Genomic DNA, 13,364 nt, shown 5'->3' with positions numbered 1-13,364 from the left:
ACCTCGTGGCGCAATGGTAGCGTCTGACTCCAGATCAGAAGGTTGCGTGTTCAACTCACGTCGTGGTCATGGTTTTTATGTGTGCAATCTCTGCCGCCTTTACTCCGTGAATCAGCACAAGTACCGATGTGGCTTTACAGTACTAATCTCGCACGGAAACGAACAAACCAATGCTGCTTTTGATGAAAATAGTCTCTCACAAAAATGTGGCACACTGCAAAATCCTAAATGAAATCATGTGATTGTCAGTCTTCGAACAGGTAGTTTAATGTATGCTTGGGGGCAGTTTTTTGACACCTGGATGAGAAACATTCCCTAAGTAAACTGCCTGTTACTCAGGCCCAGAAACTAGGATATGCATATAAATGGTAGATCTGGATAGAACACACTCTAAAGTTTCCAAAACTGTTAAAATGATGTCTCTGAGTATAACAGAACTGATATGGCAGGCGAAAACCTGAGGAAAATGTATCCAGGAGGTGGGATTTTTTGATGTGGGTAGTTTTCAATTGAATGCCTTTTGAGTTTCTAATGGGTTAGGACCCAGATTGCAGTTCCTATGGCTACCACTAGATGTCAACAGTCTTTAGACTTTGTTTCAGGCTTGTTTTCATACACTTAACCTGCCGGGCAGAGGCACGTGCTGATGGGGGTGGCATTGTCAGATGGTTCATTTCCCCATAGAACCAGGCCTCCATTCCAAATTATACAGTCATCGAAATCTGAACTAGGCATCCTCTCCAAAGATGTTAGCAGTAGAAGACCTCGTGGCGCAATGGTAGCGCGTCTGACTCCAGATCAGAAGGTTGCGTGTTCAACTCACGTCGTGGTCATGGTTTTTATGTGTGCAATCTCTGCCGCCTTTACTCCGTGAATCAGCACAAGTACCGATGTGGCTTTACAGTACTAATCTCGCACGGAAACGAACAAACCAATGCTGCTTTTGATGAAAATAGTCTCTCACAAAAATGTGGCACACTGCAAAATCCTAAATGAAATCATGTGATTGTCAGTCTTCGAACAGGTAGTTTAATGTATGCTTGGGGGCAGTTTTTTGACACCTGGATGAGAAACATTCCCTAAGTAAACTGCCTGTTACTCAGGCCCAGAAACTAGGATATGCATATAAATGGTAGATCTGGATAGAACACACTCTAAAGTTTCCAAAACTGTTAAAATGATGTCTCTGAGTATAACAGAACTGATATGGCAGGCGAAAACCTGAGGAAAATGTATCCAGGAGGTGGGATTTTTTGATGTGGGTAGTTTTCAATTGAATGCCTTTTGAGTTTCTAATGGGTTAGGACCCAGATTGCAGTTCCTATGGCTACCACTAGATGTCAACAGTCTTTAGACTTTGTTTCAGGCTTGTTTTCATACACTTAACCTGCCGGGCAGAGGCACGTGCTGATGGGGGTGGCATTGTCAGATGGTTCATTTCCCCATAGAACCAGGCCTCCATTCCAAATTATACAGTCATCGAAATCTGAACTAGGCATCCTCTCCAAAGATGTTAGCAGTAGAAGACCTCGTGGCGCAATGGTAGCGCGTCTGACTCCAGATCAGAAGGTTGCGTGTTCAACTCACGTCGTGGTCATGGTTTTTATGTGTGCAATCTCTGCCGCCTTTACTCCGTGAATCAGCACAAGTACCGATGTGGCTTTACAGTACTAATCTCGCACGGAAACGAACAAACCAATGCTGCTTTTGATGAAAATAGTCTCTCACAAAAATGTGGCACACTGCAAAATCCTAAATGAAATCATGTGATTGTCAGTCTTCGAACAGGTAGTTTAATGTATGCTTGGGGGCAGTTTTTTGACACCTGGATGAGAAACATTCCCTAAGTAAACTGCCTGTTACTCAGGCCCAGAAACTAGGATATGCATATAAATGGTAGATCTGGATAGAACACACTCTACAGTTTCCAAAACTGTTAAAATGATGTCTCTGAGTATAACAGAACTGATATGGCAGGCGAAAACCTGAGGAAAATGTATCCAGGAGGTGGGATTTTTTGATGTGGGTAGTTTTCAATTGAATGCCTTTTGAGTTTCTAATGGGTTACGACCCAGATTGCAGTTCCTATGGCTACCACTAGATGTCAACAGTCTTTAGACTTTGTTTCAGGCTTGTTTTCATACACTTAACCTGCCGGGCAGAGGCACGTGCTGATGGGGGTGGCATTGTCAGATGGTTCATTTCCCCATAGAACCAGGCCTCCATTCCAAATTATACAGTCATCGAAATCTGAACTAGGCATCCTCTCCAAAGATGTTAGCAGTAGAAGACCTCGTGGCGCAATGGTAGCGCGTCTGACTCCAGATCAGAAGGTTGCGTGTTCAACTCACGTCGTGGTCATGGTTTTTATGTGTGCAATCTCTGCCGCCTTTACTCCGTGAATCAGCACAAGTACCGATGTGGCTTTACAGTACTAATCTCGCACGGAAACGAACAAACCAATGCTGCTTTTGATGAAAATAGTCTCTCACAAAAATGTGGCACACTGCAAAATCCTAAATGAAATCATGTGATTGTCAGTCTTCGAACAGGTAGTTTAATGTATGCTTGGGGGCAGTTTTTTGACACCTGGATGAGAAACATTCCCTAAGTAAACTGCCTGTTACTCAGGCCCAGAAACTAGGATATGCATATAAATGGTAGATCTGGATAGAACACACTCTACAGTTTCCAAAACTGTTAAAATGATGTCTCTGAGTATAACAGAACTGATATGGCAGGCGAAAACCTGAGGAAAATGTATCCAGGAGGTGGGATTTTTTTGATGTGGGTAGTTTTCAATTGAATGCCTTTTGAGTTTCTAATGGGTTAGGACCCAGATTGCAGTTCCTATGGCTACCACTAGATGTCAACAGTCTTTAGACTTTGTTTCAGGCTTGTTTTCATACACTTAACCTGCCGGGCAGAGGCACGTGCTGATGGGGGTGGCATTGTCAGATGGTTCATTTCCCCATAGAACCAGGCCTCCATTCCAAATTATACAGTCATCGAAATCTGAACTAGGCATCCTCTCCAAAGATGTTAGCAGTAGAAGACCTCGTGGCGCAATGGTAGCGCGTCTGACTCCAGATCAGAAGGTTGCGTGTTCAACTCACGTCGTGGTCATGGTTTTTATGTGTGCAATCTCTGCCGCCTTTACTCCGTGAATCAGCACAAGTACCGATGTGGCTTTACAGTACTAATCTCGCACGGAAACGAACAAACCAATGCTGCTTTTGATGAAAATAGTCTCTCACAAAAATGTGGCACACTGCAAAATCCTAAATGAAATCATGTGATTGTCAGTCTTCGAACAGGTAGTTTAATGTATGCTTGGGGGCAGTTTTTTGACACCTGGATGAGAAACATTCCCTAAGTAAACTGCCTGTTACTCAGGCCCAGAAACTAGGATATGCATATAAATGGTAGATCTGGATAGAACACACTCTACAGTTTCCAAAACTGTTAAAATGATGTCTCTGAGTATAACAGAACTGATATGGCAGGCGAAAACCTGAGGAAAATGTATCCAGGAGGTGGGATTTTTTTGATGTGGGTAGTTTTCAATTGAATGCCTTTTGAGTTTCTAATGGGTTAGGACCCAGATTGCAGTTCCTATGGCTACCACTAGATGTCAACAGTCTTTAGACTTTGTTTCAGGCTTGTTTTCATACACTTAACCTGCCGGGCAGAGGCACGTGCTGATGGGGGTGGCATTGTCAGATGGTTCATTTCCCCATAGAACCAGGCCTCCATTCCAAATTATACAGTCATCGAAATCTGAACTAGGCATCCTCTCCAAAGATGTTAGCAGTAGAAGACCTCGTGGCGCAATGGTAGCGCGTCTGACTCCAGATCAGAAGGTTGCGTGTTCAACTCACGTCGTGGTCATGGTTTTTATGTGTGCAATCTCTGCCGCCTTTACTCCGTGAATCAGCACAAGTACCGATGTGGCTTTACAGTACTAATCTCGCACGGAAACGAACAAACCAATGCTGCTTTTGATGAAAATAGTCTCTCACAAAAATGTGGCACACTGCAAAATCCTAAATGAAATCATGTGATTGTCAGTCTTCGAACAGGTAGTTTAATGTATGCTTGGGGGCAGTTTTTTGACACCTGGATGAGAAACATTCCCTAAGTAAACTGCCTGTTACTCAGGCCCAGAAACTAGGATATGCATATAAATGGTAGATCTGGATAGAACACACTCTACAGTTTCCAAAACTGTTAAAATGATGTCTCTGAGTATAACAGAACTGATATGGCAGGCGAAAACCTGAGGAAAATGTATCCAGGAGGTGGGATTTTTTTGATGTGGGTAGTTTTCAATTGAATGCCTTTTGAGTTTCTAATGGGTTAGGACCCAGATTGCAGTTCCTATGGCTACCACTAGATGTCAACAGTCTTTAGACTTTGTTTCAGGCTTGTTTTCATACACTTAACCTGCCGGGCAGAGGCACGTGCTGATGGGGGTGGCATTGTCAGATGGTTCATTTCCCCATAGAACCAGGCCTCCATTCCAAATTATACAGTCATCGAAATCTGAACTAGGCATCCTCTCCAAAGATGTTAGCAGTAGAAGACCTCGTGGCGCAATGGTAGCGCGTCTGACTCCAGATCAGAAGGTTGCGTGTTCAACTCACGTCGTGGTCATGGTTTTTATGTGTGCAATCTCTGCCGCCTTTACTCCGTGAATCAGCACAAGTACCGATGTGGCTTTACAGTACTAATCTCGCACGGAAACGAACAAACCAATGCTGCTTTTGATGAAAATAGTCTCTCACAAAAATGTGGCACACTGCAAAATCCTAAATGAAATCATGTGATTGTCAGTCTTCGAACAGGTAGTTTAATGTATGCTTGGGGGCAGTTTTTTGACACCTGGATGAGAAACATTCCCTAAGTAAACTGCCTGTTACTCAGGCCCAGAAACTAGGATATGCATATAAATGGTAGATCTGGATAGAACACACTCTAAAGTTTCCAAAACTGTTAAAATGATGTCTCTGAGTATAACAGAACTGATATGGCAGGCGAAAACCTGAGGAAAATGTATCCAGGAGGTGGGATTTTTTGATGTGGGTAGTTTTCAATTGAATGCCTTTTGAGTTTCTAATGGGTTAGGACCCAGATTGCAGTTCCTATGGCTACCACTAGATGTCAACAGTCTTTAGACTTTGTTTCAGGCTTGTTTTCATACACTTAACCTGCCGGGCAGAGGCACGTGCTGATGGGGGTGGCATTGTCAGATGGTTCATTTCCCCATAGAACCAGGCCTCCATTCCAAATTATACAGTCATCGAAATCTGAACTAGGCATCCTCTCCAAAGATGTTAGCAGTAGAAGACCTCGTGGCGCAATGGTAGCGCGTCTGACTCCAGATCAGAAGGTTGCGTGTTCAACTCACGTCGTGGTCATGGTTTTTATGTGTGCAATCTCTGCCGCCTTTACTCCGTGAATCAGCACAAGTACCGATGTGGCTTTACAGTACTAATCTCGCACGGAAACGAACAAACCAATGCTGCTTTTGATGAAAATAGTCTCTCACAAAAATGTGGCACACTGCAAAATCCTAAATGAAATCATGTGATTGTCAGTCTTCGAACAGGTAGTTTAATGTATGCTTGGGGGCAGTTTTTTGACACCTGGATGAGAAACATTCCCTAAGTAAACTGCCTGTTACTCAGGCCCAGAAACTAGGATATGCATATAAATGGTAGATCTGGATAGAACACACTCTACAGTTTCCAAAACTGTTAAAATGATGTCTCTGAGTATAACAGAACTGATATGGCAGGCGAAAACCTGAGGAAAATGTATCCAGGAGGTGGGATTTTTTTGATGTGGGTAGTTTTCAATTGAATGCCTTTTGAGTTTCTAATGGGTTAGGACCCAGATTGCAGTTCCTATGGCTACCACTAGATGTCAACAGTCTTTAGACTTTGTTTCAGGCTTGTTTTCATACACTTAACCTGCCGGGCAGAGGCACGTGCTGATGGGGGTGGCATTGTCAGATGGTTCATTTCCCCATAGAACCAGGCCTCCATTCCAAATTATACAGTCATCGAAATCTGAACTAGGCATCCTCTCCAAAGATGTTAGCAGTAGAAGACCTCGTGGCGCAATGGTAGCGCGTCTGACTCCAGATCAGAAGGTTGCGTGTTCAACTCACGTCGTGGTCATGGTTTTTATGTGTGCAATCTCTGCCGCCTTTACTCCGTGAATCAGCACAAGTACCGATGTGGCTTTACAGTACTAATCTCGCACGGAAACGAACAAACCAATGCTGCTTTTGATGAAAATAGTCTCTCACAAAAATGTGGCACACTGCAAAATCCTAAATGAAATCATGTGATTGTCAGTCTTCGAACAGGTAGTTTAATGTATGCTTGGGGGCAGTTTTTTGACACCTGGATGAGAAACATTCCCTAAGTAAACTGCCTGTTACTCAGGCCCAGAAACTAGGATATGCATATAAATGGTAGATCTGGATAGAACACACTCTACAGTTTCCAAAACTGTTAAAATGATGTCTCTGAGTATAACAGAACTGATATGGCAGGCGAAAACCTGAGGAAAATGTATCCAGGAGGTGGGATTTTTTGATGTGGGTAGTTTTCAATTGAATGCCTTTTGAGTTTCTAATGGGTTAGGACCCAGATTGCAGTTCCTATGGCTACCACTAGATGTCAACAGTCTTTAGACTTTGTTTCAGGCTTGTTTTCATACACTTAACCTGCCGGGCAGAGGCACGTGCTGATGGGGGTGGCATTGTCAGATGGTTCATTTCCCCATAGAACCAGGCCTCCATTCCAAATTATACAGTCATCGAAATCTGAACTAGGCATCCTCTCCAAAGATGTTAGCAGTAGAAGACCTCGTGGCGCAATGGTAGCGCGTCTGACTCCAGATCAGAAGGTTGCGTGTTCAACTCACGTCGTGGTCATGGTTTTTATGTGTGCAATCTCTGCCGCCTTTACTCCGTGAATCAGCACAAGTACCGATGTGGCTTTACAGTACTAATCTCGCACGGAAACGAACAAACCAATGCTGCTTTTGATGAAAATAGTCTCTCACAAAAATGTGGCACACTGCAAAATCCTAAATGAAATCATGTGATTGTCAGTCTTCGAACAGGTAGTTTAATGTATGCTTGGGGGCAGTTTTTTGACACCTGGATGAGAAACATTCCCTAAGTAAACTGCCTGTTACTCAGGCCCAGAAACTAGGATATGCATATAAATGGTAGATCTGGATAGAACACACTCTAAAGTTTCCAAAACTGTTAAAATGATGTCTCTGAGTATAACAGAACTGATATGGCAGGCGAAAACCTGAGGAAAATGTATCCAGGAGGTGGGATTTTTTTGATGTGGGTAGTTTTCAATTGAATGCCTTTTGAGTTTCTAATGGGTTAGGACCCAGATTGCAGTTCCTATGGCTACCACTAGATGTCAACAGTCTTTAGACTTTGTTTCAGGCTTGTTTTCATACACTTAACCTGCCGGGCAGAGGCACGTGCTGATGGGGGTGGCATTGTCAGATGGTTCATTTCCCCATAGAACCAGGCCTCCATTCCAAATTATACAGTCATCGAAATCTGAACTAGGCATCCTCTCCAAAGATGTTAGCAGTAGAAGACCTCGTGGCGCAATGGTAGCGCGTCTGACTCCAGATCAGAAGGTTGCGTGTTCAACTCACGTCGTGGTCATGGTTTTTATGTGTGCAATCTCTGCCGCCTTTACTCCGTGAATCAGCACAAGTACCGATGTGGCTTTACAGTACTAATCTCGCACGGAAACGAACAAACCAATGCTGCTTTTGATGAAAATAGTCTCTCACAAAAACGTGGCACACTGCAAAATCCTAAATGAAATCATGTGATTGTCAGTCTTCGAACAGGTAGTTTAATGTATGCTTGGGGGCAGTTTTTTGACACCTGGATGAGAAACATTCCCTAAGTAAACTGCCTGTTACTCAGGCCCAGAAACTAGGATATGCATATAAATGGTAGATCTGGATAGAACACACTCTACAGTTTCCAAAACTGTTAAAATGATGTCTCTGAGTATAACAGAACTGATATGGCAGGCGAAAACCTGAGGAAAATGTATCCAGGAGGTGGGATTTTTTTGATGTGGGTAGTTTTCAATTGAATGCCTTTTGAGTTTCTAATGGGTTAGGACCCAGATTGCAGTTCCTATGGCTACCACTAGATGTCAACAGTCTTTAGACTTTGTTTCAGGCTTGTTTTCATACACTTAACCTGCCGGGCAGAGGCACGTGCTGATGGGGGTGGCATTGTCAGATGGTTCATTTCCCCATAGAACCAGGCCTCCATTCCAAATTATACAGTCATCGAAATCTGAACTAGGCATCCTCTCCAAAGATGTTAGCAGTAGAAGACCTCGTGGCGCAATGGTAGCGCGTCTGACTCCAGATCAGAAGGTTGCGTGTTCAACTCACGTCGTGGTCATGGTTTTTATGTGTGCAATCTCTGCCGCCTTTACTCCGTGAATCAGCACAAGTACCGATGTGGCTTTACAGTACTAATCTCGCACGGAAACGAACAAACCAATGCTGCTTTTGATGAAAATAGTCTCTCACAAAAATGTGGCACACTGCAAAATCCTAAATGAAATCATGTGATTGTCAGTCTTCGAACAGGTAGTTTAATGTATGCTTGGGGGCAGTTTTTTGACACCTGGATGAGAAACATTCCCTAAGTAAACTGCCTGTTACTCAGGCCCAGAAACTAGGATATGCATATAAATGGTAGATCTGGATAGAACACACTCTAAAGTTTCCAAAACTGTTAAAATGATGTCTCTGAGTATAACAGAACTGATATGGCAGGCGAAAACCTGAGGAAAATGTATCCAGGAGGTGGGATTTTTTTGATGTGGGTAGTTTTCAATTGAATGCCTTTTGAGTTTCTAATGGGTTAGGACCCAGATTGCAGTTCCTATGGCTACCACTAGATGTCAACAGTCTTTAGACTTTGTTTCAGGCTTGTTTTCATACACTTAACCTGCCGGGCAGAGGCACGTGCTGATGGGGGTGGCATTGTCAGATGGTTCATTTCCCCATAGAACCAGGCCTCCATTCCAAATTATACAGTCATCGAAATCTGAACTAGGCATCCTCTCCAAAGATGTTAGCAGTAGAAGACCTCGTGGCGCAATGGTAGCGCGTCTGACTCCAGATCAGAAGGTTGCGTGTTCAACTCACGTCGTGGTCATGGTTTTTATGTGTGCAATCTCTGCCGCCTTTACTCCGTGAATCAGCACAAGTACCGATGTGGCTTTACAGTACTAATCTCGCACGGAAACGAACAAACCAATGCTGCTTTTGATGAAAATAGTCTCTCACAAAAATGTGGCACACTGCAAAATCCTAAATGAAATCATGTGATTGTCAGTCTTCGAACAGGTAGTTTAATGTATGCTTGGGGGCAGTTTTTTGACACCTGGATGAGAAACATTCCCTAAGTAAACTGCCTGTTACTCAGGCCCAGAAACTAGGATATGCATATAAATGGTAGATCTGGATAGAACACACTCTACAGTTTCCAAAACTGTTAAAATGATGTCTCTGAGTATAACAGAACTGATATGGCAGGCGAAAACCTGAGGAAAATGTATCCAGGAGGTGGGATTTTTTTGATGTGGGTAGTTTTCAATTGAATGCCTTTTGAGTTTCTAATGGGTTAGGACCCAGATTGCAGTTCCTATGGCTACCACTAGATGTCAACAGTCTTTAGACTTTGTTTCAGGCTTGTTTTCATACACTTAACCTGCCGGGCAGAGGCACGTGCTGATGGGGGTGGCATTGTCAGATGGTTCATTTCCCCATAGAACCAGGCCTCCATTCCAAATTATACAGTCATCGAAATCTGAACTAGGCATCCTCTCCAAAGATGTTAGCAGTAGAAGACCTCGTGGCGCAATGGTAGCGCGTCTGACTCCAGATCAGAAGGTTGCGTGTTCAACTCACGTCGTGGTCATGGTTTTTATGTGTGCAATCTCTGCCGCCTTTACTCCGTGAATCAGCACAAGTACCGATGTGGCTTTACAGTACTAATCTCGCACGGAAACGAACAAACCAATGCTGCTTTTGATGAAAATAGTCTCTCACAAAAATGTGGCACACTGCAAAATCCTAAATGAAATCATGTGATTGTCAGTCTTCGAACAGGTAGTTTAATGTATGCTTGGGGGCAGTTTTTTGACACCTGGATGAGAAACATTCCCTAAGTAAACTGCCTGTTACTCAGGCCCAGAAACTAGGATATGCATATAAATGGTAGATCTGGATAGAACACACTCTACAGTTTCCAAAACTGTTAAAATGATGTCTCTGAGTATAACAGAACTGATATGGCAGGCGAAAACCTGAGGAAAATGTATCCAGGAGGTGGGATTTTTTTGATGTGGGTAGTTTTCAATTGAATGCCTTTTGAGTTTCTAATGGGTTAGGACCCAGATTGCAGTTCCTATGGCTACCACTAGATGTCAACAGTCTTTAGACTTTGTTTCAGGCTTGTTTTCATACACTTAACCTGCCGGGCAGAGGCACGTGCTGATGGGGGTGGCATTGTCAGATGGTTCATTTCCCCATAGAACCAGGCCTCCATTCCAAATTATACAGTCATCGAAATCTGAACTAGGCATCCTCTCCAAAGATGTTAGCAGTAGAAGACCTCGTGGCGCAATGGTAGCGCGTCTGACTCCAGATCAGAAGGTTGCGTGTTCAACTCACGTCGTGGTCATGGTTTTTATGTGTGCAATCTCTGCCGCCTTTACTCCGTGAATCAGCACAAGTACCGATGTGGCTTTACAGTACTAATCTCGCACGGAAACGAACAAACCAATGCTGCTTTTGATGAAAATAGTCTCTCACAAAAATGTGGCACACTGCAAAATCCTAAATGAAATCATGTGATTGTCAGTCTTCGAACAGGTAGTTTAATGTATGCTTGGGGGCAGTTTTTTGACACCTGGATGAGAAACATTCCCTAAGTAAACTGCCTGTTACTCAGGCCCAGAAACTAGGATATGCATATAAATGGTAGATCTGGATAGAACACACTCTAAAGTTTCCAAAACTGTTAAAATGATGTCTCTGAGTATAACAGAACTGATATGGCAGGCGAAAACCTGAGGAAAATGTATCCAGGAGGTGGGATTTTTTTGATGTGGGTAGTTTTCAATTGAATGCCTTTTGAGTTTCTAATGGGTTAGGACCCAGATTGCAGTTCCTATGGCTACCACTAGATGTCAACAGTCTTTAGACTTTGTTTCAGGCTTGTTTTCATACACTTAACCTGCCGGGCAGAGGCACGTGCTGATGGGGGTGGCATTGTCAGATGGTTCATTTCCCCATAGAACCAGGCCTCCATTCCAAATTATACAGTCATCGAAATCTGAACTAGGCATCCTCTCCAAAGATGTTAGCAGTAGAAGACCTCGTGGCGCAATGGTAGCGCGTCTGACTCCAGATCAGAAGGTTGCGTGTTCAACTCACGTCGTGGTCATGGTTTTTATGTGTGCAATCTCTGCCGCCTTTACTCCGTGAATCAGCACAAGTACCGATGTGGCTTTACAGTACTAATCTCGCACGGAAACGAACAAACCAATGCTGCTTTTGATGAAAATAGTCTCTCACAAAAAACATGGCACACTTCAAAATCCTAAATGAAATCATGTGATTGTCAGTCTTCGAACAGGTAGTTTAATGTATGCTTGGGGGCAGTTTTTTGACACCTGGATGAGAAACATTCCCTAAGTAAACTGCCTGTTACTCAGGCCCAGAAACTAGGATATGCATATAAATGGTAGATCTGGATAGAACACACTCTACAGTTTCCAAAACTGTTAAAATGATGTCTCTGAGTATAACAGAACTGATATGGCAGGCGAAAACCTGAGGAAAATGTATCCAGGAGGTGGGATTTTTTTGATGTGGGTAGTTTTCAATTGAATGCCTTTTGAGTTTCTAATGGGTTAGGACCCAGATTGCAGTTCCTATGGCTACCACTAGATGTCAACAGTCTTTAGACTTTGTTTCAGGCTTGTTTTCATACACTTAACCTGCCGGGCAGAGGCACGTGCTGATGGGGGTGGCATTGTCAGATGGTTCATTTCCCCATAGAACCAGGCCTCCATTCCAAATTATACAGTCATCGAAATCTGAACTAGGCATCCTCTCCAAAGATGTTAGCAGTAGAAGACCTCGTGGCGCAATGGTAGCGCGTCTGACTCCAGATCAGAAGGTTGCGTGTTCAACTCACGTCGTGGTCATGGTTTTTATGTGTGCAATCTCTGCCGCCTTTACTCCGTGAATCAGCACAAGTACCGATGTGGCTTTACAGTACTAATCTCGCACGGAAACGAACAAACCAATGCTGCTTTTGATGAAAATAGTCTCTCACAAAAATGTGGCACACTGCAAAATCCTAAATGAAATCATGTGATTGTCAGTCTTCGAACAGGTAGTTTAATGTATGCTTGGGGGCAGTTTTTTGACACCTGGATGAGAAACATTCCCTAAGTAAACTGCCTGTTACTCAGGCCCAGAAACTAGGATATGCATATAAATGGTAGATCTGGATAGAACACACTCTAAAGTTTCCAAAACTGTTAAAATGATGTCTCTGAGTATAACAGAACTGATATGGCAGGCGAAAACCTGAGGAAAATGTATCCAGGAGGTGGGATTTTTTTGATGTGGGTAGTTTTCAATTGAATGCCTTTTGAGTTTCTAATGGGTTAGGACCCAGATTGCAGTTCCTATGGCTACCACTAGATGTCAACAGTCTTTAGACTTTGTTTCAGGCTTGTTTTCATACACTTAACCTGCCGGGCAGAGGCACGTGCTGATGGGGGTGGCATTGTCAGATGGTTCATTTCCCCATAGAACCAGGCCTCCATTCCAAATTATACAGTCATCGAAATCTGAACTAGGCATCCTCTCCAAAGATGTTAGCAGTAGAAGACCTCGTGGCGCAATGGTAGCGCGTCTGACTCCAGATCAGAAGGTTGCGTGTTCAACTCACGTCGTGGTCATGGTTTTTATGTGTGCAATCTCTGCCGCCTTTACTCCGTGAATCAGCACAAGTACCGATGTGGCTTTACAGTACTAATCTCGCACGGAAACGAACAAACCAATGCTGCTTTTGATGAAAATAGTCTCTCACAAAAATGTGGCACACTGCAAAATCCTAAATGAAATCATGTGATTGTCAGTCTTCGAACAGGTAGTTTAATGTATGCTTGGGGGCAGTTTTTTGACACCTGGATGAGAAACATTCCCTAAGTAAACTGCCTGTTACTCAGGCCCAGAAACTAGGATATGCATAT

The 13,364-nt window shown here is 43.4% G+C and overlaps 17 non-coding genes across 17 annotated transcripts; all 17 read left to right on the top strand.

Annotated features, from left to right (window-relative positions):
* Positions 1 to 761: 761 nt before the first annotated feature.
* Positions 762 to 833, top strand: trnaw-cca. The gene has a single exon. It is a non-coding gene; the product is annotated as a tRNA-Trp (tRNA).
* A 692-nt stretch (positions 834 to 1,525) lies between these two features.
* On the top strand, positions 1,526 to 1,597 carry trnaw-cca. Its single transcript has one exon. It is a non-coding gene; the product is annotated as a tRNA-Trp (tRNA).
* A 692-nt stretch (positions 1,598 to 2,289) lies between these two features.
* Positions 2,290 to 2,361, top strand: trnaw-cca. Its single transcript has one exon. It is a non-coding gene; the product is annotated as a tRNA-Trp (tRNA).
* Positions 2,362 to 3,054: 693 nt separating this feature from the next.
* trnaw-cca lies at positions 3,055 to 3,126 on the top strand. The gene has a single exon. It is a non-coding gene; the product is annotated as a tRNA-Trp (tRNA).
* A 693-nt stretch (positions 3,127 to 3,819) lies between these two features.
* trnaw-cca lies at positions 3,820 to 3,891 on the top strand. Its single transcript has one exon. It is a non-coding gene; the product is annotated as a tRNA-Trp (tRNA).
* A 693-nt stretch (positions 3,892 to 4,584) lies between these two features.
* On the top strand, positions 4,585 to 4,656 carry trnaw-cca. The gene has a single exon. It is a non-coding gene; the product is annotated as a tRNA-Trp (tRNA).
* A 692-nt stretch (positions 4,657 to 5,348) lies between these two features.
* Positions 5,349 to 5,420, top strand: trnaw-cca. Its single transcript has one exon. It is a non-coding gene; the product is annotated as a tRNA-Trp (tRNA).
* Positions 5,421 to 6,113: 693 nt separating this feature from the next.
* trnaw-cca lies at positions 6,114 to 6,185 on the top strand. Its single transcript has one exon. It is a non-coding gene; the product is annotated as a tRNA-Trp (tRNA).
* Positions 6,186 to 6,877: 692 nt separating this feature from the next.
* trnaw-cca lies at positions 6,878 to 6,949 on the top strand. Its single transcript has one exon. It is a non-coding gene; the product is annotated as a tRNA-Trp (tRNA).
* A 693-nt stretch (positions 6,950 to 7,642) lies between these two features.
* Positions 7,643 to 7,714, top strand: trnaw-cca. Its single transcript has one exon. It is a non-coding gene; the product is annotated as a tRNA-Trp (tRNA).
* A 693-nt stretch (positions 7,715 to 8,407) lies between these two features.
* trnaw-cca lies at positions 8,408 to 8,479 on the top strand. The gene has a single exon. It is a non-coding gene; the product is annotated as a tRNA-Trp (tRNA).
* A 693-nt stretch (positions 8,480 to 9,172) lies between these two features.
* Positions 9,173 to 9,244, top strand: trnaw-cca. The gene has a single exon. It is a non-coding gene; the product is annotated as a tRNA-Trp (tRNA).
* Positions 9,245 to 9,937: 693 nt separating this feature from the next.
* Positions 9,938 to 10,009, top strand: trnaw-cca. Its single transcript has one exon. It is a non-coding gene; the product is annotated as a tRNA-Trp (tRNA).
* A 693-nt stretch (positions 10,010 to 10,702) lies between these two features.
* On the top strand, positions 10,703 to 10,774 carry trnaw-cca. The gene has a single exon. It is a non-coding gene; the product is annotated as a tRNA-Trp (tRNA).
* Positions 10,775 to 11,467: 693 nt separating this feature from the next.
* On the top strand, positions 11,468 to 11,539 carry trnaw-cca. The gene has a single exon. It is a non-coding gene; the product is annotated as a tRNA-Trp (tRNA).
* A 694-nt stretch (positions 11,540 to 12,233) lies between these two features.
* Positions 12,234 to 12,305, top strand: trnaw-cca. Its single transcript has one exon. It is a non-coding gene; the product is annotated as a tRNA-Trp (tRNA).
* A 693-nt stretch (positions 12,306 to 12,998) lies between these two features.
* On the top strand, positions 12,999 to 13,070 carry trnaw-cca. The gene has a single exon. It is a non-coding gene; the product is annotated as a tRNA-Trp (tRNA).
* Positions 13,071 to 13,364: the final 294 nt, after the last annotated feature.

This window comes from Oncorhynchus gorbuscha, linkage group LG08 (genome assembly GCF_021184085.1).
Source record: "Oncorhynchus gorbuscha isolate QuinsamMale2020 ecotype Even-year linkage group LG08, OgorEven_v1.0, whole genome shotgun sequence".
NCBI classification, from domain to species: domain Eukaryota; kingdom Metazoa; phylum Chordata; class Actinopteri; order Salmoniformes; family Salmonidae; genus Oncorhynchus; species Oncorhynchus gorbuscha.
Note: the sequence above shows the minus strand (reverse complement) of the source record. Positions and strands in the feature narration are given on the sequence as shown.